The sequence below is a fragment of the Dromaius novaehollandiae genome, chromosome 3, assembly GCF_036370855.1.
Source record: "Dromaius novaehollandiae isolate bDroNov1 chromosome 3, bDroNov1.hap1, whole genome shotgun sequence".
NCBI classification, from domain to species: Eukaryota; Metazoa; Chordata; class Aves; order Casuariiformes; family Dromaiidae; genus Dromaius; species Dromaius novaehollandiae.
In genome coordinates, this window is record NC_088100.1 from 96,074,004 (window position 1) to 96,098,625 (window position 24,622).

General features: G+C 40.7%; 1 protein-coding gene across 3 annotated transcripts in view; it reads right to left on the bottom strand.

Annotated features, from left to right (window-relative positions):
• LRFN2 (leucine rich repeat and fibronectin type III domain containing 2) overlaps nucleotides 1–24,622 on the bottom strand; it is a 160,959-nt gene that overhangs the window by 123,637 nt on the left and 12,700 nt on the right. The window contains exon 1 of one of the 3 annotated variants that reach the window (XM_026121157.2): nucleotides 16,622–16,712. The exons of the other annotated variants lie outside the window; for them this stretch is intronic. The gene's annotated coding sequence lies outside the window, so the exon portion shown is untranslated. Of the gene's footprint in view, nucleotides 1–16,621; nucleotides 16,713–24,622 lie in introns of those variants that run through there. 3 annotated transcript variants of the gene reach the window in all.

Here is a 24,622-nt window from a genome sequence, read left to right on the forward strand (position 1 = left end):
AAAAGGTTTAATCACAGAGGCCAGGCATCCAAGGCTGGATTTCAATTAAAATGTGTATTATTTATACCTTTTAATTCCTTGCCTCTAGCCATGTGCAGGGACTACTTGATCACTGATGTAATAAAAGAAAATGCACATGAAAAGGGATATGGATGAGGACAAACTACCTACTAGCTATGTGATTATTCATTGCATAATATGCCACAATAGTCTCCATTAAGTGAAGGTTACTCCTTCCTCCCCATCCAGTCCATTCCCCTTCATTTGAACAAGTAACTGACAGCTTATTAACACCTCATTTGTAAACACTGACAACCATGTGGTGGTAAGAATCCAGGCTGCCCAGGGAACAGGTCCTCTCCTTGTTGTTATTATTTGTGGAAGGGGGCACCCAGAGCTGGCAGGTAGGGACAAGGACCTGGTGGCAGATATGTGTTACCTCTTTTCCCACCACCAAAAGAGCATGCTGCCTGGAGACCAGGTGAGCCACAGATGGTGGAAGTTTTAAATTGAGGAGGAACCAGGCAAGACAGAGAAATCAGACTTCCCAGGAATGCTGGAGAGGCCAAAATCATAGTATTCAGCATTCCAAGGATTTCCAGGTATTACAGCCTGGCTCCTTACTCTTGTTCTAAACATGATCAACACAGATATAGCTGTGTTTGCTGGCTTTAAAGGGGATTTGAGTGACTGCAGGATAAAGTAACATTGATCCTTAGCAGACAGAAGTGAATTATACTGTGGGTTTGTATTCCCCGCTCCACTGGATAATCAGAAGGGGTCAGATCCTGATATCCTCAATCAACGACAGAATCGTCATCACATTAACCTATGGAGAAATTCAGTTAATCTCTGCTCAAATGTGGTGATATAATACTGGCCTACTAGAACTACAGTTTTAATGAAGGGACCCCTTAATCCTTGCTCAAGCAAATCATGGAATTTTATCTCAGGAAGTCCAGAATAAAATCTTCGTAAGGACTTCAGGTTCTGAATGTCAACCCAGCTATGCAAAAGAAAAAAAAATCATATACTGAGCCACAGAAAAAGAAGAAGATTCAAAGAAATTCAAAAACATCGCACATACCAAGCCAAGCTACTGCATTATTTGCTTTTTGCTTTGAGCTGCGGGGGAAAGGGGTCAAAGCACCAAGCTTCCATTCGTAACTATAAAGGCTAGAAAGTTATTTTTTAATGACAAATGAGATTCTTGCATAATCTCATGTCTTCTGAGGCTGGGAGAATACTAAATAGTCTAATTTATCCTCGTAAAAGTGGGATAGGTTTTCATCCAAACACTGAACTCATAAGTCAGCAAAAGATTCAAGCAAGTAACACTAAAAGATGCAGATTACATTTTGTTCAGTCCACCTGCTTCCAGATATGGCTGTGAGCTGGACTAAACGTTTATAATAAATACAACAATAAGCATATATATAACAAAGCAGTATGTGTTAAAAGGATGAAACAGCAACAAAGTAACAATGGAGTGGATATCACAGTTTTGGAAATACCAGCTAAGCCAGTGTTCTCAACCTCATCTTTTCTTGATGCAACATGCCATGAATAAAGATATGTTCAGGTCAAGAGGCTGTCCAGAGAAGCATAATGTGCTAAACAGATGTCCTAATAAATCAACTTTTTTTCAGCTAAGCCCATGTCTGTGAAATAGGGCAGATTTTCCCTCACCAAGGCTCAGTTTACATGTATATGACCAATTAAAAGGTAGTAAAATGTCTTCTTTAAAGCTTTCTACACTGAACTGCACATAAGCGTATACTGTGGTCAAACCGATTTTGGGAAAAGGTCCAAAGAAAACACTTTTTTTTCCCCAAGCAGAAAAAGAAATGTCCATACTTCTTCATCCTCAGAACTCATTATTTTTGTAATAAAAAGCCCCCTCAAAGCTACCGTGGCTTGAAACCCAAAAGGAAAATCTCTGTCGAAATTGAATATTGTCTCTGGTTTGAATTTTACAAAGAAAAGCTCCAATCTATTTTCATAGGGGTTTTGGCTTTTAATGAGATCAGTATTTTATTTATATGGAGGCTTCTTCTGGAAGCCAACATATTTTGAAGAGTCCTTAGGATCAGTCTCATATTCTTCAGTTCCTATAGAGCTTATAATATTCATCAAAAGGAAGGGGCTGAATTCTCCCAACATCACTGTTATCAGGATGTCTCTGGATCTTTGATATTCTCTTTGAAAGCCGCATCCACAGGAGTATGTTATATACCAGGAAAAGAGCATATTTTTAAACTCTTGAGCAATGAAAGCAGGCAGTAATGCCAAAGTTTTATAATTGTCTTCTGTCTCTCTTGCAGAGCATGACTGAGTATTTCTGAAGAAATACAGGATCTGAATCTCTTCTCCCTCTGGTGCCACTTTACTCTTTCACTATTGGTGAAATTGCTTTCACTCATATCACTGGAAGAGTGGAAAGATCCTTGACTGTGAACTGGATTTGTGTCCCCCAGGAAGTAGGATGACAGTCCACAGTGTAAATACAACTTGGAATATGTAATTCAAGTCCATTTCCACATGTGAGCAGGAGGACACATATTCCTGACAATTTTCTTAACTGACACATTCTGAAGTTTTAGATTCAGATTCTCCTCTGCTGAACACCACCAGTGCAAATTAATGAAAACATGCTGCTGCCAAATAATAGCATTTTAAATTCTCTTTTGCAGATTGATAAATGATGAGATGGAAAGTAGAGCAGAATTAGTGCCCGATTCTATGCACAGAAATGGACAAATATTTATTGACTTTAGCCTAAGTACACATATATTTTGGACTAAATGCTCCTTCCACGATTATGATATGCAAAGATATCTCACCAGCTCAGGCATGTTTTCCCTCTCCAGCCCACCACACAAACACACAATGAGAAACTCTTCTGAACTTTTGGTGACCTCGGATAATGGCAATGTAAAGAATTCATATTTGCCTGTATTTTAATAAGACTAGTGATACCTCACAGATAATTGTCTATTTATTAACAGTCATTGCAATATAAATCTATTTTTCATGAAAAAAATAATGCTGATCTAAGCTTAGAAAATTCAGTTTTTGTTTGTCTAATAATCAACTGCTCTGTTCTTGATGCCATGCTGAAACCTCGTAAAATTAGCAATTATAATGTTTCTCTCCCTTTAATACAATATATATTTCGGCACAAACCCTTATTGCAGCAACTTGAGCAAAAACAATAGGAGGGGACCATATGAGAGATACAATCCCTTTTTCATGTCCTTTGCATGCTTTGTTCCTGTTTAAGGGAGGTGAGACTCTAAGATTTGACTTACAGGATATACCAAAAGTTCAGGGAACAGTAGGACTATCTTTTGTGGAGGGAGTCTAGAGCTTTGAATTGCCTTGCAGCAAGAGCCAACAGCAGGAAGGTCCCTTGCTCTACTGACTTCCCAGGGCACCTTATCACAAATCTCCCAGCAGAAGCACTTCTACTAGGAGTCCACTCAGTTGTCAGCCCTTGGGAAGGTAACACCAACAATATGCATAGTGTAACTACAATGGGGCTCCAGGCTAGTTTTGTTCATTACGTAAACAACTGAGGGCTGATGTTTCCTCTTACTTTTGATGTAGCTCACCTTATACACAGTTGCAATTTCAGCCCCTATTATGCCTCTGCTTTTCATAATCCACCCACCTTCTTCTCAGGTTACTGTCATGGTCCTTGATGGAAATTTCTAAACAGGATTTGTAATATTTATAGCATTTGGAAGAACAGAAGATCATATTTTGGCCCTTGAAAGAGGATGCTTCCTTTCTTTAGGTTTAAAAAAATTCCTATTGATCTAATGATTCATTCTATGCTGGAACATCAGAACAGATGACTATGAAAATTTAAGCATGAAAATGTGCTCAAGAACATACTATCCAAATTCTGTAATCCTCTCTGTGACAACACTTCGTACACATTTGTTCATTTGTTCTTTATACGTCAGGCTCAGTAGCGAGCACTGTGCTCTGATATAGGTCATTAATATGGCTTTGAAAACCCAAGTCAATAGCTGTTTTTCCACACCAAAATCTTCAAGCCTTTGGAAATTCTTCAAACTGAATCTCTACCAGCATCATATTTTAGAGAACCAGCTACCAACACATAAATCCCATCTCCATTTCCAGAATCGAAACCGAAACCAACACTTCAAGAAGCTTCAGACCTCTTAAATTAAATTTTACAATGGACTTGGCAAGAGCATACGTGTCATTTTGAGAAGAACAAGCAGCAGAACAGTATTCTTGGCTGGCATATGCCTCAGTCTGCATACCTGGCAACTCCAATGGTAAATAGGGGAAAGAAGGAGGCAAGACTTTGTGCCTAAGTGTGTGTGTTTGTTCCTTTGTTTGTTTTCACTTGTTTTTAAAAATTCAATTGCAACAGGTCTAGAATAAGTGCTTGCCCCCAAAGGTAATGGGGAAGGATAATATAGCCCCGAGGGACTGACAGCTGCAGATAGAGCTACTATATTGTTGGTGGCATAGAATATAAGCTTATTTTCATTATGAGAAGAAAATCTAGAGCAATATCAAGCTGTTTGCAATGTATTATGTCTTTCAATGTAGAGGGACAGCCAACCCCATTTATTGTTATGAATGCAGTGCACAAGATCCATGCTGATTTTTCCACATTCTTAAGAGGCAGCAGCATGTCATTTTTGATGGAGTACATGCTGTTAATAAAAGTGGAATAAAATCTCTTAGGGAGAAATAAAGGGGAAAAAAAACCCTCAGGCTTCATGGTCTCAGGTCTTCCACCACTGGCTTGTTTCAGAGAGCACGTCCTTTATCAGAATATACACCAGCAGCAGCAGATCTGGCAGCAGGGACTCCAGGATGACATTTTCTGTCAGCTTGGCCATACAAGTTGGTGATTTCCTGAAGATGATATTTCTATTTAGCACAGGTCAGGCAAGCATGGCAACATACTGAAATCACTTTGCCTAACAGCAGTAAGGGCCTAAATGAATTTCCCTCTCTACTTTCAGTTCTCAGGAGCACAACTTTAATTCTGACCTCTCTCCATCACCTCTCTGCATCACAGTCCCAGGGTTTTACTCTGAGCTGCCTTCGAAGATGAAAGAGGTTCCAATATGCAGCAGTGTTTCCCAAGGAGACTAGATTTCCCATTCTCTTTTCACCCAGTAAAGGCCAGCAGATCAGCGTGTTTCACCACCTTAGTATGCCTGCGTCCATTAGATTTATGGGCTATACTTTATGCCGGAGGGAAAGAGGAGCTGAAACCATTTTTATTTAAATTCTGTTTTCCTGTTATGTTAAGCTTAATCCTCTGCTCAACAGAGTACTTAAAGCTGGTGAGAGAACTAGCTGAGGTGAGGAAGAATAGCATCTCTTCTCCCTGTTCTTCACGTTATTGCCCATACTTCTCCCCATTCAAAAATGAGCTCATTGCCAACCATGCCAGCCTGGCTAAGGAACACTTGAGATAAGGGGATGCTACACGTACCATATGGCACATGTCTCATTGAGGCAGGCTCCAAGTGCACAGTACAGATTGTGCAGTCTTCTTTATAGCGCTTATCCAGAAGAGTACATTTCTTTTTATTTAACAGCAAATGTAATTGCCGCCTATAAGAAACTGCTTCCTTGGCTCTGGAAACTAAAAACATTCCTGAAATCATCATGAGGTGAGATGAAAACAGGATTAAAGAAAAATAAATGGCGCACACTGCCAGGAGCAGTTTCTGATAGGATTTGTATTGAGTGCCCCAGGAGGGGAGGAGATTTCTGGAGACAAAAATCATGTTCTCCTTTTCTAAAGTCTCCTGTACACATTGATTTAGAGACTTCTATGAGCAAAAGTTGGGTAAAGCTGGTCAGAGCCATAAAGGCAGGACAGTCAGCTAAATCTGAATGTCAGAAGGGAAACTCCCTGGATTTATGGGTCTTTTGAAAACAGCTCTGAAAAAACAGCCCTGTGCAAATGCAGACTTTGTGGCTGACTGACCTGCATTCAATTAATCACCTGAAGAGGGGAAAGAAATACAATTGTCCCTAATTGCTAGGATGCTTGTGGACCTGCTGCATTGCAATTTAGAAGTGTCTGGCTCCTGTCCTAAACAACTAGAGTCCTCCATGGGCAACAGAAGGCCAAGCATATGTGCTTCTTTCAGCAGGATTAATCAATCAACTATCACACTCCTCTCTCAAAAATTTCAGAGGTTATGTTGAATGGAAAGCTCCAAGATTTTTTTTCCAGGTGCAGAATTCCCCCCTGTCCCATATACCACCTATTTCTACTGATACCAGCTGTTCAGCTCTACTTCAAATCAGGTGAAATTATGCTCTACATTTCCTCTTCATCAAAATAAATAAATTTAAAAAGTGCTGATCTCCTTCACAGACTGGTCTAATCACAAAGCCTTCGTCAAATGCTCTATCATTCATGCTAGGAGACATCTGCTAGCAAGGTATTACTTCATTTCCTTCTGAAATACGCAGTGGCTCAGCAAGGAGTTTAAAAACAGAGATGCAAAGAAGTTTCCCTTCTCTCCCTCACCTCCAAGTAGCCTGAGATTTGTTTTTACTGTATTTCTGCTGCTGGATTATATTTTACCAGTCCTGTAAACCAACCATAATCTTTAGTGGAGGGTTAGATCTTAGATCACAGACATAAAAGATAGAAGAGAACATCTTTCCGACAAGTGAGAATAAAGTGCCTTAATAAGGGATTAGTCAGGTATTAAGCCTCTCTCACTTGATGTCAGCCAAAATACCCTGAATTAACACTTTACAAGAAAGCATGAATTTCATAGTTGTTGAGAACCCAGTGTGTGCACTGTTTTCACATAGAATTGGGGATAGTCAGAATTCAAAGTCTCAGATATCTCATTTTTCCCCTTATTTTGAGTGCATTGCTGTTCTGTCTTTCCTCTCTCCAAATTTTGGTTGCTTTTTATTTATAAAGATATTTACACAATGTTTTTAACCAGATCACAGTCATCTGAACAAACAGCAAGTAGGAAGGTTATTAAATGATAAAGCTCCATTTTCTGTAACTTCCAATTACTGAAACAAGATTATATGAATGCTATAGGGAAAATGTAATACAAAATTTGGGAAATACACTGTAGAACATTTGGAGTATCTCTGGGAAACACATCAAGTGTCTGAATATTCCAGAGCCCTGACAAGATCCTATTCCCTTAGAAACTTCAGGGGACACTCCCAGGTCACAGAAGGTAGATATCATGGGACTTTACAGGTTTAGACTAAGGGGTGATGACAAAGTTCAAAATTAAAACTACAGTGAAAAGGAGAAATGAAAAATCAGCTAGGGAAGGTTTAGTTTCAGGAATCTGTGACCCAATAGAGGACACAAGGGTGGTTACTACTGCAGGGAGATCCAAACCAGTTCTGCAGCGTAGATGAGATGTGTGTTACCAATGCTGGAAGCGTGGGACTAGAACAACTGGCGGGGTTGCAGCTCAGAATTACGGTATATTAGGGCTATATTCAGGCACAGCTATCAGCCACAGATCAAAAGAGGCACAAGGAAGACCGTGATGAAAGGGGACAGGAGTTCCTGACAGAGTTCTTTGTGCATCCACTCACCCATTCACATTAGACATCTTGGTGCTTTTTCTACCAGAGCCTAGAGCACTCCACAACATGAAAAAACAAGCCAAAGAAACCCCCCTTCAATCTTAACTTGAAACCTGCTAACCTTTCCTGGTGGCAGCAATGGTAGTTTATGGTGTGGGAACTCTGAAATGCTACCTCCCAGTGAGCAGCTCTGGAGGAACTTCTTGAATCTGATGTGAAATGCTGTGTGAGAAGCACTGCAAGAGCTGTTTCTCTCTTTTCCTATTGGTATGAATCAACTGGCTGTGCCAGTCAGAGAGGTTGCTGTTGCTTTGATATGACAAGAGAAATCAATAGAGCTCATTTGAAGAGAGTTTCCCAAGAAAAACTTCACAATTTAACCCCTGAAGCTTCCTCAGTTTCTGGTCCCTAGATTACCACCACCACTGCACAGGTGCACAGCAGCTCTCGCTCCAGAAGACTCTAAAGAGTCTCTCAGTTTCTCAGAGTAACATGATGGTCATGAACATGACCTCAAAGATGCACGCAGGAGCATCTCTGACAGCCCCTGTGAGCAGCAATGGGCTGCCTTCCCACAGCAACAGCCAGGATATGCCAGCCTGTGATACAGGCCGACTTACCCATTCCTAATAGGTGTTGACAAATGCTGTATCTGGCTCTTGAGGAGCACTGAGGGAGGGAGAATCAGATTTTTACCAAGGATGAGAAAATTCTGGGAGATTTCTGGCAAGTCTAAAGTGCAGATGCCATCCAGGCGAGTCAGCGGCAGAGCCAGAAAAGTAAACCAAAGCCCTGGTTCCCTGTCATCTGCCCTAGGCATCATGTCAGCAGGCTCTCAAGGAACATCTCTTATCTTGAGTGGCAGAGCTCCTCTGATGAAGCTGATATGCACCAAAAATCCACTAATTAGCAAGAGATAAAAAAATAGACTTACAATAAAAAGAAAAGGGATTCTAATCACAACAATACACACTCTTGCTTCTTTGGAAGAAAACCATCTCAGGAACCATAGCCTGGAAACGAAGGAAGTTACTGCTATTGAGGGCAGATAAATAATGCAAGAAAATGTTCTGATTAAATTCCAAATAGCCACAGAAACATCCTTGTTTTACATTTATGTTCAGTGGAGATAAAAAAAATTAAAAAAGAAAAAGAATTAACCATTAATGTAGCTAGCTATCATTAATATAAAATTCTGTCAAAAAGGCTTCTCTGCTTATACCTCAATGTAATCTCTCTTCAGATGAGCAGGACCTGTCACTTACCAGTGGACAGCATGATCGAACAAACATAACTCCTCAGTAAAAAAAAAAAAAAGGAAAAAGCATAGCCTGTTCTGTGGGATGAGGGGACCTTTCCTCTAATGAGGGCATTGGAGACTCTCTCCAAGCCCCATAAAGCAAAGGTGTAGTGACATTAGCATGAGAAGAAAATCCTTCCCAGTTATGCCAAAGTGATGGACACAGAATACTTCCTGTGCTCCTATAGCTCCTTTTACATTTCCTAGGCCCCTATGTAAGTAAATCATGTTTGCACACAGAGCATTATATGCTTATTAGCTTCTCTGGACTGGACCTGCTCCATCTGTGGCAACCCCTGGCATTCCTCTGTCCTGCTTTTCACTGGTTCCTTTTGTGAAAAACCTCTTGTTCCCTTGAATTTTAGAAGCTCCCTCCTGTCTCCTTATCCCATGCCAAGGCTCCTAAAGCTTTCTCTCCCCTCTCTCTGTCCTTCCTCACTTTCCTTCCCATCAGTTTCCCTGCCCTGGAAGAAGCCATTTAGCATGTAAATGGGAGGAGAGACAGAGCTGAGACATAGCCTTATTGTACTGGAAGCTAGCAGTGGATACCATTAGCTTGTTATTTAATTTGTAAACAATTAGAACAGTGACTGGTGTTAAGGCTGTATCAAACAGAGTGGATATCTAGTACAGTACTTAGTAGGATGGCGGTATTCATGATTTTTCATGTTTCATACAAAGAAACACTGCATAATAGTAAATACAACCTTTATAGAACAACTAAAGTTACAGATTTTGATTGTGAGCTACTGACTTGAACTCAAGATGGAAATCTCCCTAATAAATTTATTGTTCCAGTCCATTTATGTCCCCCATGAGGAAAAAAAAAAGTAATGTTTATGGTCACCACTACATTAGTTAAGGCAGCTGCATGCACCTCTATATACGCACACACACAATTGCAGCAATTTCTAAGTGAGGCATGTCACTGCACTCCTGGGATCTGATTCAGTATAATTTACTCTGTTTTTCTTGCCAGTAATGGAAAAAGAAGTAATATTCTACCAATACCAATCATAGGAGCTTTAAAAAAGAGGAGGAAAAAAATGGCCATTGGAATTCCCATCAAAGGAATAACCTAAACAGGCCCAATTAATGTTGCATGCCACTGGGTTAGCTCGAGAGACTGTCTAAGGAGAGCCATTTGATCTCCGACCTACATGCTGAGCTGTCTGGAGAAATGCCAATGCACCAATTGCGGACATAGATTGTGCGATGCAGAAACCTCCTCGTTAGGGACTTAACACAGCCCACTCGCTTCACACATGGTAACAATCATTCACTGTACAACTCATTTCAGATACACTTATGTTTGAAAGTAAAAGGCTATTTGCCATTACCCAGGGCCCGAGACATCACATTCATCTCCAAGAAGTGTTTTGAAGAGATGCTGTGACAGGCCCCACAAAACCACAGTGGCAGCACTACCTGTCAGAGGTGCGATAGGCTCTAACACGAGACCTAGGCAGCTAACATCTCCCTGTCAACAAAAAGGAAAACTGCTCACCAAATTGTAGTCCTAACACCCAGGATTCAGCCTGCATCTGTGTGGCATGTGTCCAGGCTAGCCCTGAGAGCTGGTTAATTCAGCAGCTGCGGCTGCACATTTTCCATGCTCTAATGTGATGAAAGGGGCTGCTGAGCTATCAATGCCACTTTCTTTGGGAGGAGACAGCAAACCAAAGACATGATCACATGGCAATTACAACTCCCCCGTGGAGTGCTGAAGTGTTAAAGCCCGAAAGCTGGCCAAATTTTCCCTGAGGTTTATATGAGACAGGCCGTTCTTTTGTTCGGTCCAGTGCCTCTTGGACACTGTTAAACAGCTGCTCTGCTCCAGACTGGAGGGACTCCCACACTTTTAACATCCATCTGTGCAGTGTTTTGGGTTCTGCTTGCTGTCATCACTCCCTTCACACAGTGCTTCCTTGCTGCTCAGAAATGCTGCATTCACTCCTGTACCAAGGAATTATTAGAGTCACCAGTGCATTTTTCTGCATTCAAAAAGTCATTTAACATAGAGCTAAGTCCTCTCTCACACTCCTTGAATGTGAAAGCTCCACTGTGCATGCGATGGGCAGTGTTTGTGAAGTACGTGCAAAGACCATGTCCTCCCCACAAACTGTGGAGCTTCTTCTGTGCCGTGCAGGGAGGCCAGAGAGAAAAGATAGGTGAGGTAAGGCAGAAAAAGGGCACTGCCAGCCCCAAGATGCTACTGAAACATAGAAATAGATGCTACTGAAGCATAGAAATGGGCATCCTTTAATTAGGGCTCAGTGCAGCACAGCGGAAAGAAAATTCACTCTTTTGTGAGTGGATGTGGAGGAGCAAATGATTTGCTCCAGTGCACCCACAACTCTCAGAAATAGCTATCTAACTGCTCACCGAACAGCATAGCTATTTAAGTAGGGCAGAGGAATCCAGATGTACAGTGACAGATGAAGCCACCTCAAGGCTCCTGAGGAATGCAGGGAGAATTTCACTTCCTCAGGGATGAAAAGTTAGGTTTGTAGCAGTGATACATAACTCAGGCTATGGAAAGAAGCAAGATTAGGATAAGGGACAGAACTGGAGGACAGCTCTAGAGAGCTGAATTTGCTCTTCACCAGGGAGAAGGATGGTGGCTGTACTTCTGCAGCAGCAGCTACTACCTCTTTTCCATAACCCCTTCCCTGGGCTCAGCTTTCCAAGCTCCTAAACACACACACAAAAAATAGCATGCAGAGCCATGGCTGCTTTTTTGCCCCCCCTGTTGTCTGCCACCCTGGCAAGTACGCACTTTCCCTGTGCCTAAGCACTAGTGATGAACCTCCATGAGAATTTCCTGGCTAAAACAGCAACCCCCAGTACCCAATATCACTCCTGGACTGTCATAAGTGCCATGTTACTGAGCAAAGGAAATATGTCCAGGAACCTGAGGTTATTCTCAGTTCTTTGCAAAAAAACCTAGCTTCTAGGTGAGGGGAAGCAGTGACAAATAGGAGAGACCTCTGAATGGCAGGAGGGTGGCACTCAACTGTTGTGAGACCTCAGACCACTTGTAGGAGCTCCTGTCTTGCCAGGATGCTGATATGGAAATCAGCAAGTTGATGGGGCCCAGAAAGCAATGCTATGATGCTATGCTTCAGTCAAGCCATAAAAAAATATGCAAACTCCTGCTGTAATGTTGTTTGTAAGCATATTCCTACCGACAGGTAGCCCACATTGAAACGTACCAACATGCTCACTAGCTTCATTGTGCTCAGCCAGAAATGACACAATGCAGATAATCAAGGCAAAATAGGACCATTAAAAACAAGCACATCCATCTGTCAAATCACAATAAAAGCCTAGTCACTGGAAGTTTGTGCTGCCTTTGCTTTAGTTAATAGCAAAATGGTTCTCCAAGACAAGAACAGATCAAGATACATTTTAAGTGCTTTTTTCCAGAGAGGCTCTAGGCAGCCAAAATTAATTACCCCCAATATGACACCTTCATTTCTGAGAACAAACATCTTCCAGCTAATTGGGATACATTGTGTGCTTTGGAGCACTTAAAAAAATATTTTCAATCCATTTTTTTTCCGCATCCAGTTTGCTCATCAGGCAAGAGACATGAGTCAAAGATTCCATGATGTCTTTTAGTGACTGGGGTAAACAAATCTAAAGAAACCTGGAAGATGCTTTAAATATTAAAGGAACAAGACCAAACAAGAAGGTTTCAAAAGGAATTCTTTACTCTTCATGGTGCACAAATGTTTATGCCATAAATATTCTTGTTTGTCCCTAGTAGCACTGTACCTCAGCAGAGAGCCAAATTGAGATTATGACTCTCAGATAAACATTTTCCTTATTTAAGGGCATGCCATCTTCAGATCTGATCTGCTGTGCCAGTCAAAAAAAGAACTTTAGACTCCAAATTTTTCAAATCTGAAACTTCTGAAAGCATTAGTTTCATTTTTAGCTATGCAAAGAAGAAATGGTTGACTCTTGCTATAGGAGCATGGAAATGACAATCAGACATCTACAGTGTGAGTGCATAGCTAGAGCTGGTTTTCTGGTTTGGGTATTTTAATTTCACCTCTGTTAGTTATTCCTTCCCTGAAGTATTTCAGGTCTGAAATGAGATTTTCAAGCTGAAAGAGAGATTGCGGGGTGGAGGCATTCCAATAAAAAGCAACAAAACAACCCTCCCCCCTGCCAAAAAATAAAACCCAAGAACAAAAATTGAAAAAATAACCGATCAGCCAAAATAGGTGGAGGAGTTAGCTCTGAATATTTCATTAGACCTTATGTGATTTATTTTCATTATTTCTAGGTTCTTTTACATCTCTTTGCAAATTTGCTGTTGTTAGATACACTTTTTCTTTTTTTTTCTTTTTCTTTTTTTTTTAATGACAGCTGCCACTTCAAAACAGGAGGTAGTAAAACTGCTTCCTTTAATGTCTCATGTGGGACATCAGGAGCCGAAGTCTGTGTAGGCCTTCCAGGTGAGCTTGGTTTCATCTCAGTAACTGGACCTGATGAGGAATTAGCTGGGGAGAATGGCTCACCCTTTCTTTGGGTTATGATGGTACTGAGTAACAGATACCAACGCTTCTCTCAAAACCACAGCAAGAGCAGGAAAAGGGAACATAGACTACCCACTAGTTCAGACTGTCATTTACCCAAAGCAAGAGACACAGTCACTGCTCTTCCTGACTCAGAGATGGTACTAGAAAAGCAGCCTGTCAAATCTCAGATGCCCTAATCACTAGTCTGTGCTCACACCCTTGCTCTCAACAGCCTGGAGAACTGTCTGTTTTTAATGATGCTTTTACAATAGAAGTGATTAAGACCTATTATCAGAGTATGCAGGACATTAAAGCCAAAATGGAAAGTAGGAAACAGAAGCCCAGATGCCTGGACTTCACCAAGAAGAGCAGGGATTTAAATGTGGGCTCTCACATCCTAGTTGAACACCCTAATCTGGTCATCCCACTTTTCCATGAAAAATTAACAGGAAGAGATCTGAAACCACAAAACTTCCTCTGGAATGTAAAACAATTTCTAGCTCACTATTAAAACTGCTTCCCTTTGCCCTAGCCCTTAACTCCAAGAACCTCCTCAAAAGTGAATAGAGTTTCTTCTTTCTGGCATAATGTAACTTTGACCCACATAGAAATCGCATTGTAGAGGTTTATCTAGCAGAAATGTCCTTTTTACCAGATTCTGACTTGTTTCTGTAATTAATGCCCACAACCTCTGGGGAACCCATATATCAGAAATACCTTAGAAAACATTTTTCCCCTCCTCGCCTTCTGAAGATGAGATGAGGAGACAACATATGCTTTAGCTTAGATTATCTGCTCTAGGGAGACTCAGGAATTGCTGTTGGCAAGTAGGACACCCGTGGAGACTTCAGGACAGAGGAAATATTTATCCAACCATTGCTGAGCCTTAATTGAAGGTTTAGGTTTACTTGAATGAGGTTTAACATGAGGGCCAGGACATTTTATTTGTCCTTAGAGCCTGTATTCCTTTTCCTGTTTGCTTATGAAGCAAAACCAATAGGTTGCATGGCTTATCGAGTTAAAACAACAATGTATCATTAGCAAATCAAGGGAGCATGAGTTACTTTCCTCAGAACAGAAACCAGTGAAATGATTTGTATTCTAGATCTCCTGCATTAAAGCTCATAAAAAAATGCTATGTGCATGCTAAATAGAGGTTTGCTATACTTACAGAAAGCCTTTTGAAAATTGCTGCTTATAGGAAACAGTATAATGCACTGAGAGGGGAATTGCTCTACACTAGAGCATGTTTATTACTTTGAATGATTGTGTCGGCAAATTATTGCTCTGTCTCCTCATTAAGTAGTTTAGAACATTTTTTAAAAAATTATTAGTGATGAAAGACTTCAGATACAGACACAATTCTGACCTGAAATACCTCCACTGTGCTCTAGGGCATGTCTCTCTTCTCCAAACAAAATGCACACCACTGCAACTCTCTTCCACGCCATTTTGCCACTATTTCTCAATTCAAATGAAGGTCTCAGCTTATAGGTAATTATGGAAGAAGGATAATGTGCAGCACCACAGTTACAAGACTGACTTACATATATACATACATATAATGAAACTCCAAACACTGTATGAAATTTTTTGTGGTCTGTTGTACAGAACTTAAATCCCATCTTAGCCACAAGAAGGGAGCAGGCAACATCTCTTTTTCTGCCTGTATTGCATTGTCAGGCAGTCAGTTTTAATGGATTTACTCTTTGTTTACCCTGTTATAGGCAGGGGCAGCATAAGACAATGTAGAAGAGAACATCCATTACAGAAAACAAAAGCACCTGCTGCAATACAGTGCAGCAAGTGAGATCCAACTACTCACAGACTGAAGACCAGAAAAAGAGCAAGGCACTCATCGCAAGTTAGCACGGAACCAAAACATGGCAGCATATTGTATTAGTGACCACATTTCCCTTTCCTATGAGTCAGAGGTGATAACAGCCATCAGTCTTTTTATGTTCCTGTTAAGGAGTAGATTAAGGGAGAAAGTCTGGCTATGCGCCTGCCTCGCTACGCTTTTCTCCTGTGGTGGTGGAGACAAAGCCCTGCTGTGGTCTGAAAGCTCTTCTTTTATTTTGCTGACTTCATGCTTTGGTGGAGGCCCTGCTGCTCTGACTCTGCAGCAGGTAATTAAGATTGTACATCTGCCTGCAACTTTGTTTTAAGCTGCATATTTCCCCAAAATTCAACTGTGCCACAAGGAATAAGCTTTTCTTTTCACAGTGAGCCAACTTCTAACTACAGCTTCTTTGTTTAACAGAGAACCAGAAACATAAAACATACCAGTGATCTCAGGAAAATGTGACTCATGGCTCTTCCACTACAGTTTGAGGTAATGCTACAGGTAGTTACACAGACCTCCATTCCGTGCAAAGACTCTGCAAACAAACTGCTGTCCCCCCTTCATCAAGCCTCACAATATCATAGTGCACCACTAAAAACAGTAGACTCAAAGTACCTTTACCCTTTTGGGAAGAAAGAAACAGACTGAGAAAGAAAATTTCACATTCCCAACTTTTTGTTCCAAATAGAAACAGAAACAGAATAAAAAAAATGCAACAGTTCTGGTACTTCTGATTTTTTGAGATTACCTAATGTAGCTGGAGAATGACCTCTTGCAACCCATCTCAGTGTCTCCCTTGGAAATGCTGAGAAAGAGTAATTTTTCACATTTCCAGTAGGAATAGAATCAATTCTTGAACTCTCAAAATACTCTGCAGGTCAGGTATTGTATGTTCTGATCAGTTTTAGGAAATCTAGGCAGGGAAAACTCCCATCTCACTTGGTTGACTTACAAAAGACTTTTGTTCTTTCCTCCAAATAGCACAGTCCAAGGTGGGTTTCCCTTGCTCTTTTATCTTGCCAGCTTTATCAAAATGAATCAGATTCACTTCTAATAGCAATAAATACTGAGAGATACAGAGAAAAAAATGGGGTATGTCACAGTTACTGTCACAACAAAGTTAGTTGACTAAAATACCACCAGAGCACAGGGCTTCTTTCAGAAACAATAAATCAGGACTCATAAGTGAAAATGACTACATTTGCAGTGCAGCTTAGAAGATTGCCTAGCACCATAATTTGAGAATTTTTACTGCTAGTTTGTTTTACTACTTAGTTGTAAATCCTATTAAATAATCCTAGACGTATAGCTGCAAACATCAGAAACACAAGCAGTTCCAGACCAAGTTACCTTTGAGTGCGGAAAGGCTGCAAGCTTCAGGCTAAGTGTCAGCCACCTCTGGAAGTCTGATCCGCTAGCGCCATTTGGGCAGGGCTTTCCATGCACGTAGCTATTCATTTCCTGCAGATTTGTTAGGATGGTGTAAGGTCAACAAGTAAATAAATATCAATTAATTACTAAGGTTCATTTTACTGAATTCTAGGAACTCCGTAGCAGAAGAATCCTGCCATGTATCAGTATTGATGTTCTTTTGAGGTCTAGGTCAAACTCCAAACCAAGGGAGTTTATTTCATAAAATGAAAAAAATCAATCAATTTAGCTGGATCATTTGCAGCAGATGCTTTACACTAATCCTCTTCTATGGGTGGCATCCTCAGCATATGCTCTAAGAAAATAGGAGGTGGAAGAGGTGGGGAAGAAAACCACAAAGAGATTTATATTGGCTTATGATAAGTCAAAGAAAAAACATATTACATTTACAGTAACGGAATCAAAAAGCACTGATGTGCTGGGATCTGGTCTCTTTTATCTTAGGCTCATCTGTTATAAATAAAATCTTTTCATAATAGGTGAGAAAAAAAAACAAACAAGCAAACAGACCAAATATCTCCTTCTGTTCATTGTCTCTGGGAATAATAATGAGATCAACAACACAAAAACCTACCAAAAAAATTAAGCAAAATATTCTCTAAATTAGCATATAGAGTGTTCAGGGAACATAAATAAAAAAGGGTGACATCATATCACAGATGGATGTGATATCAAATACGCAATGTCTTAGAGAGTGAATGAATTAGTCACTATTCCATTTCTGTGTCTGAGGAACTAAGAGAGTCCCAGGGACAAAATGTCTCACGAGGGAAAAAGCAAGCAATTTCAAAGGGAAATGGCCAGAGTAGAGGATACAGCTAAACGGCCATCTAATACAGCAGTACATAAAGATTTCAAAAGCAATCAGCATTGGACTGCCTTTCCTAAGTGAAGCCAGTGGGGCAAATTTAAGATAAAGTTAAGATATGAATGCAAATAAAGATAGGCATGAGGGAGTTTTGCACACTGAATGACCACTATGTTTTCCATCCATGGTGATGATGGTGGCCAGCAGTGGTTTTGATCTCATTCAGGAGACCCATGGTGCAAGCATTCAAATGTAAGCTAGTTTTCTGGTGTCCTTTGTGGACAAGTAGAGGAACCAGGCAGTTTGAGGGCACAATTATCAGGCTTACTGTGTATATCTACCTTAGGTAGATGCTCTCACCTACCATAGCTGAGAGGAATGGCATCATAAAAGTGTCCATTTCTCCTCACTAATTGTAAAGTATCACATGTAGAAATCCTCCATACAGGCATCTAAACCCCAAATACCTGCTGCATATTTAGGGAAAAGCCACAGTAAGTACATTTGTTGGCAGGCTAGGACGTAGCTTGCTTGGTACCAAATGTGCCTGGTCCTCCCTGGAGTACAAGAGAAAAGAGTTCGGACCCATGCTGAGGCACAGCTTTGGTCCTCTGATATCAGACAAAGTTTAATCCTAAAAATAGGTGTATGGATAATCATAGATGGTGGTAAGTGTGACTAGACCTGCAGATTGTCTCAGATCCACATCAGATATCATTGATTTAAGTTAAAAGTATTTTCATTGATTTCAGGGGGAGCAGAATTTGGTCAACTGTGAGGATGTGTGAAAATCCCACCTTCAGGGTGTTTTTTCTAAAATAGCAGAGAGTCATAGGAACCTGATACCCCAAAGCTGAGGGATTTACGTAGAAGCTGAATTTTCAAAGTTATTTTGTACCCAGAAGTCCTATTGTAGGATCAAGAAAAGAGAGAGAAGAGCTTAGCCTCCTATCTGCATTCAGTATGCCAAGCACATTTGAAAAATCTGACCTTAAATGATTATCTCTGACAGGCTAAAAATGTGTTTTTTGAAGGAAATGTGCCTGCTGTCATGTTAGTTAGAAAAGGAAGGGTGGGAAAAAAAGCGTAATCACAGTCATTTGAAACTGAGGGCCTAGTTTGCCAAAATATGCCTGAATATTCTCCCCTGTTATTCACCACTTTGTCTCAAGATGTTGGTTATGTTTGCGCCAGACAGAAGCATCAAAGCGTGATTTTGTCATCTCAGGTAGAATCTCTGTGTTAGAGGGAAGCCAGATTAAAAAAGAATGTATATATACACACATACACACACACACACACACACACACACACACACACACACACATATATATATATAGAGTAATAGTCTTTACAGGGTTAGAAGGACAAAAGCACAGAAATTCCTATGTATTTATCTTACATTTCGTGTTCTGGTCACGAAAATCTGTTGAGGCAGGTCATTTAAAATGAGAAGATAGTAATGCTGCTGCATAGCCAAGAATGAAAGGATTTTAAAATCTCCTTCTACCTGTTATGTTTCATTTCCTTGTTTTCCTGAAGTTGTGACTACATTGATGTTGAGTTTATGGTTTTCAGAATGTTTAAGCAGTTTAAAAATAAATATATATATATACACATATACACACACACACACTTGATACACTAAGGGAAAAAAAAAACCCTGCTATTATTATGTGATGTAACCTGCTATTAACAGAAAGTAGAAGAAACAAACTCCCGAGTAGTATTGCTTTAAGAAACTTTTTTGTTTGAATCTGAGATGCAGAAAAAGAAATCAAAAGAAATAGTCATTTTCTATTATTTGTTTCCCTTAATTTCTTGATTTGCTTCCCCACTTTTCCTGCGAGTTTCAAAAGCGTTTTTGTTTTGTTTTGTTTTCCTTTGTTTGTTTGAAGTTGCCAGTTTCTGAAGTTCTGTGTTTACGGGAGACTCTCACTCTTCTCTTCTTTTATTTGTTTCTTGCCTCTCAGCAAAAAAGAAACCACACTTTTAAATGTGAGCCACAATAGTTCAGGAACTGGAATAGAAGGGAGTCAAAACACGTATAGCTCTGCAAAAAGTAGATTCTGCTGTACAAACCCATCTCATAACTTTAGTTAGAGGTTGTTTTTTTCAAAAAAAATATTTGGTGTTAGCAATACTTCATACTTTCTACTGTTTCTTCACAACCATTCTACATTCCTTGCTCTGGTGTCTAGGAAGCAGAAGTGGATTTACTTGAAACACTTCCCCATGCGAGACTGTGTGCAAGGAGGATGCCCGTCTTTCTCCCCACAAATACAGGAGGAGCAAGCTACAGATTGTACAAAGCTATACCAATTTCTCCCCCTCAGCACCACAGAGGGGCTGCAGGCAGAAGAGCTGCAGGGCCCAAAGCAATTTGTAACCTTGCCAGGACAGGGCGTTCATAATCTGGGTTTCCAGGAGAAGTTGCAGTCTTTTTCCTGCGTGTACTAAAAAGCAAGTGTCTCTCTCCCACACGCATGCATGTAAGATATCGATGTATATTTATATATAGAGAGAGATAAAATATGTATCTCCACAGGGCATATGTACACTGTACAGCACAGCATAACATAGAGGTCTCTGAATTTGACAAGAACACGTTGTCTGTGCAACTGGAAGTGCTGCGCAGGGAGCAATGTCAGGCGGACCTGCACAGCCCCACCTCTGGGGCTCAGCCAGCATTGCTGCACCACGAGGTGAGCCCAGCTCCCCAGGAAAGCTCCAGCCTAACCCTCCTTGCACAGTGTCCACCCCCAGAATGGGGCACGCCAGGCCACTCAGCCCCAGCTCACCAGGAGGGATTAGCACTTACGAGCTTGTGGCTCTTCTTTTTAGTCCCCTAGTCATTCATAACGGACAACGATGGTGAGTAACAGCCAAAAAAAGAGAAGTCAGATGAATTAAACTGTCTGGATTCACTTACTGCGAAACGAGGCTGCTAATATCATCCCTATAAGGGAATTTACCATTGCAAGGAGAGGCCCTTCTCTGCAATGTGTGGCGTCATCTTGAAAATCGGGATGGGATGATTTTGCTTAAAGAGAAAGGGAGACCAACTACTCTTAAAATTACAGCAGTAATTCTAAAGCTGAATGGCAGTTAAAGTCGTCTTCTTCCCTTGCAGCACAAAATTGAGGCAATATCATTACCTCATTACCAGAGGATACTGCTGTAAGCTTTGAAAATAGCCTCTAAAGAGCCACTGACACCGCTTGAAGAGTTTTGACAAAACATTGTATTTAGGGACAAATTTAATTATTCATCAGACATATTTTCTGATGCAAATTAAAGAGCCTTTGCATTCTAAGCCATAAGGAGCAGATAGTGAGAACCACCTGAACACAAACACAGAAAGATGAGAACTATGAAAGCGGGCCTAATTACTTTACAATGCATATGGTGGCCCTAGAATTGTGTCCCAAATGGATCCTGGATGCATTAATAAATACCTATGTTAAAGTGCCACTAGCCAATTTCTGTACCAACTGATGTTTTGTTGCTTTGGGATTCAGTTGGTAATATGGACACAAATTATCTCTTCCTCCTCTCTAATGTTCTTTATGCCATTCAAGTTTGCTTTGGATCAGATCCTGCAATTTTCAGGCCTCTTTGCATGAACTCAGGGATGATGATGTCTGCTAGCAACAAGGCTGATACAGAAGTGGAAACAAACACCTTAGCAGTTTGGAGAGAATTGCACCATGCTCATATATGATGCTGGAACCACACATAAAAGTTTTATATGCTTCTATTAATGCTGTCACAAAACAACCTTTTTTTCCCTCCCCTTCTCACATGAACACCTTTACAACAAGTCACAATTGCTAACTGAAGAGACAGCCTCTCCCCTTCTAGGTGTCTTCTGTTTCCCATGTTCTCCATCTGGATTACCTCCTCTTGGCCAGGTGCAATCATAAAATGATACTTATCAGCCCACTTAATTGTCCTCAAGTGACAGATGGGATTTGACTATAGCTGGTAAGCCATAAGCACATGAAACAGATGAGCAGTTAATTAGCAATGCTCCTGTTTCTGTGCAAATATCTATAGAAACCAGATATAAAAAGATAGCCTTATCAAGCCAGTCGATTCCCTCTCTACTAACACACATTTTTGCCCATGTGGTACATTTTAGAGGGTTTTTTTTTTTTTTTTTTTTTTGGCAACCTATTTTTAAAGACTCAAGTGATTAAGTTTCTATCAGCTCCCTTCGGAGACTATTCCACAGCCTAATGAATCTTTCTATCAGGAAGTCTTTTCTTTACGTTCAGCCTAAAGCTAGTTTTTGAAAAGTTGAGCAGACAAAAGCAAGAGAAAAATCGTATTTAATAACTCTGTAGAACAGTTTCTAAATATGGAACTGAGCCTTCATGTTTCCTAAGAAGCATTAACACCTCTGTAAATGGTCCTATTAGAAAAAGAATCAGTGCATTTTTTCTGCTGGGGGCAGGCTTACCTTTATCTTACCAGATTGCATGAGTCTAGAGATAGTGAACTCCAGCTCCTGAGAACAGCTTTCTCTTCTCCAATCCTTCAGTCTCCTCTATCCTATTTTCTCTTGACATTGGATCCTTACCTCTATCCTTTCCTGTCTGGACTATCTCTCCTTAGAAGGATCAACCACCAATATCTTATATTAAGTACTAGACCAAGATATTAGAAAGAGCTAGACAGTTCAGAGAAAACTTCTCTGGACATGCAAGACAGGAGCTAGTGAATTATTCAGCTCATTAAAACAAACAAACAAACAAAAGAGCACAGCCAGAGACTAAATGCTCATCAAATATCCCAAATGAATGCAGCACATGCTATACAAAACATATCTATTCATAGTTCACATGTCTACTTGAAGGAGCTTCCCCTATGCTACTGCCTTCTCACCTATCACAGGGAGCGAGCCCTGTGTTCAACCTTCTCCACCATCAGAAATCCCAGTCTCCCAGGAGAGGTCCCCACCTTCCAGCCACACTAAGTCCTGCCTTCTTCTGTACATTCAGAAGTTATGGTTGTTAGACTCTTGGGTCAACACCTGGCCCTTCCTTACCAAGAAGTGGGTGAGGGCTTGCCCACTCCAACTGCCAGAGTTCATCAGCAAACCCCTTTTACCAGTTAAAAAAGCCCAAGGTGGAGATAAAGATTTTCACCTGACAAGGAGTATATATAGCACTATAAAAATTAGCTGAATTACTCCAACCAGAGACTGTGATTATATCAGCATAGCTTCCAGATCATTAGGGCTAATAAGTTAGTAAATTCAGCAGTGAAACTCTGTCTCAATATCCTGGTAGATCACCGTTTCTGCCCACACTTACAAGCAGTGAGTAATTAGCACCTCTTTGCACCCTGCTAAAACACAGACAGAGTATATACAGCTGTGAGCTCAGCCAAAGCTTCCATGAGGCTATGCCATAAGGATTATGATAGAAATCAGGGTATCCTGAATCAAATAGGAAGAGTCTGAACTGGATCATGCCAATGGTCTTGGTCTATCCAGCCTGCTCTTGTATCTATGCTACTGTGTATTGACTACTGAGTCAATAAAGGAAATCAATTCAAATACGTAACAGCAGGGCAAGCCTATAGTGGTAATTTCCCAGCATACTCTCTTAGCCTCCTAGCTGCTTGTGGTCCAGCTAACAACGATGAGCTGCTGCATTTGCACATAAAAAGCTAGGTCTTCCTTTTGTGAAGTTTTCCAGTTGGTCTGTAAACCAGTGCAAGCATTTAGCATCCCTACATCCCGTGGGAAAGAGCTTTACGGCTTTGTACCATCCCAGGTGAAGAGATACTTTGTTTATTTCTTCTGGCCCTGTCACTTGCCAGTTTCACCTGTTGTCCCTGAAGTCTGGTGTGAGAAAAGACAATGAACAATCATTTCACATTCTTCATATCATTCACAGTCTCAGAGATTTTTACCATACCAGAGCAGAGTTACTTCCTTCCAGGTGGAGGAGTATAATGCTATCCAATCACGCCTTGGGCAAAAACCATTCCATATGTACCTCCAATCATCCTGTCAACCCTCCTCTGTACATTTTCCAGGACCAGAACTGCATAACATCATCGAGAAGAGCACTGAAATCACTTAATATTTGAAGCTGGACCAAAATGAGCTGCTGTGGGCAGAAAGAAAATTGTACTGGGTGACTCCTGCCCCAGCATGTCTAGCAGCAGAGACAACAGCCAGTTTACTGCCCCTGGATAACCATCTGCTGCTCCTCCAAAGCACACCATATTACACCAACCAGAAAAGCTCACATAGCACTTTCCAGGGATATCCAGTAGTTTTATAGAGACTAGATCCCTGAAAGTTTATTTCCTGAACTAGGGAATACAGGAAGAAATCTCAGCAAATGCTTGCAGCAGCAGTCAAGATCTCTCCCTTCTGATGTTCTAGTTAAGTTTTACTGAAAGTAGATGAAATCTTGAATGAATCATCACCTGAAAGAACTCAAGCACTCACAAATCACCAGCTCATTGATGGCCGGGGAGTAAACCATCTATATTTAATGACTACTACTGTTCTTACTTTTCCTGTGGACTACTTGTACTAACCACAGTGATTGTCTTTGAAGATTTATTGTCACTTTTCACCTCTGCTGTAGTCACATACTAGCAGCCTTCACATCAAGAAAAACAAGTTAATACACTGCTGCTGGCTGCATGATGAGGTGATTTAGAGTGGGGCCTTAACAGTAGAAGCTTTTCACAGGCAGTGTATCTTCATTTATCTGAACATAAGGGAGACAGAGTATGTTTGAGTAATTAAGGGAATTATCGGTGCAACTAACAGACACTAAGGGATGTGACCCTATTTTGGATAACTGAGATTTGGATAACTGAGACTAGATTGTAGCCCAGAGCATGAGGGCCTAGTTACATAAATACTTGCAGTTTGCAGTTTGGTTAAATGACAGCAAAAGTGAATGGGGTGACTGACAGCTGTGGTGTGCAGAACCTTGTGTGATTCTACTGGATTTTTGTTTGATTGTTTGTCAGTGTGGACTTAAACACAGTTTTCCACAAACAATTAAGTAAAATTGAGATTAGGACACTTGAGAAACTTTTTGCTGGGGTTACACAAGTAACTACAAATGTTGTAG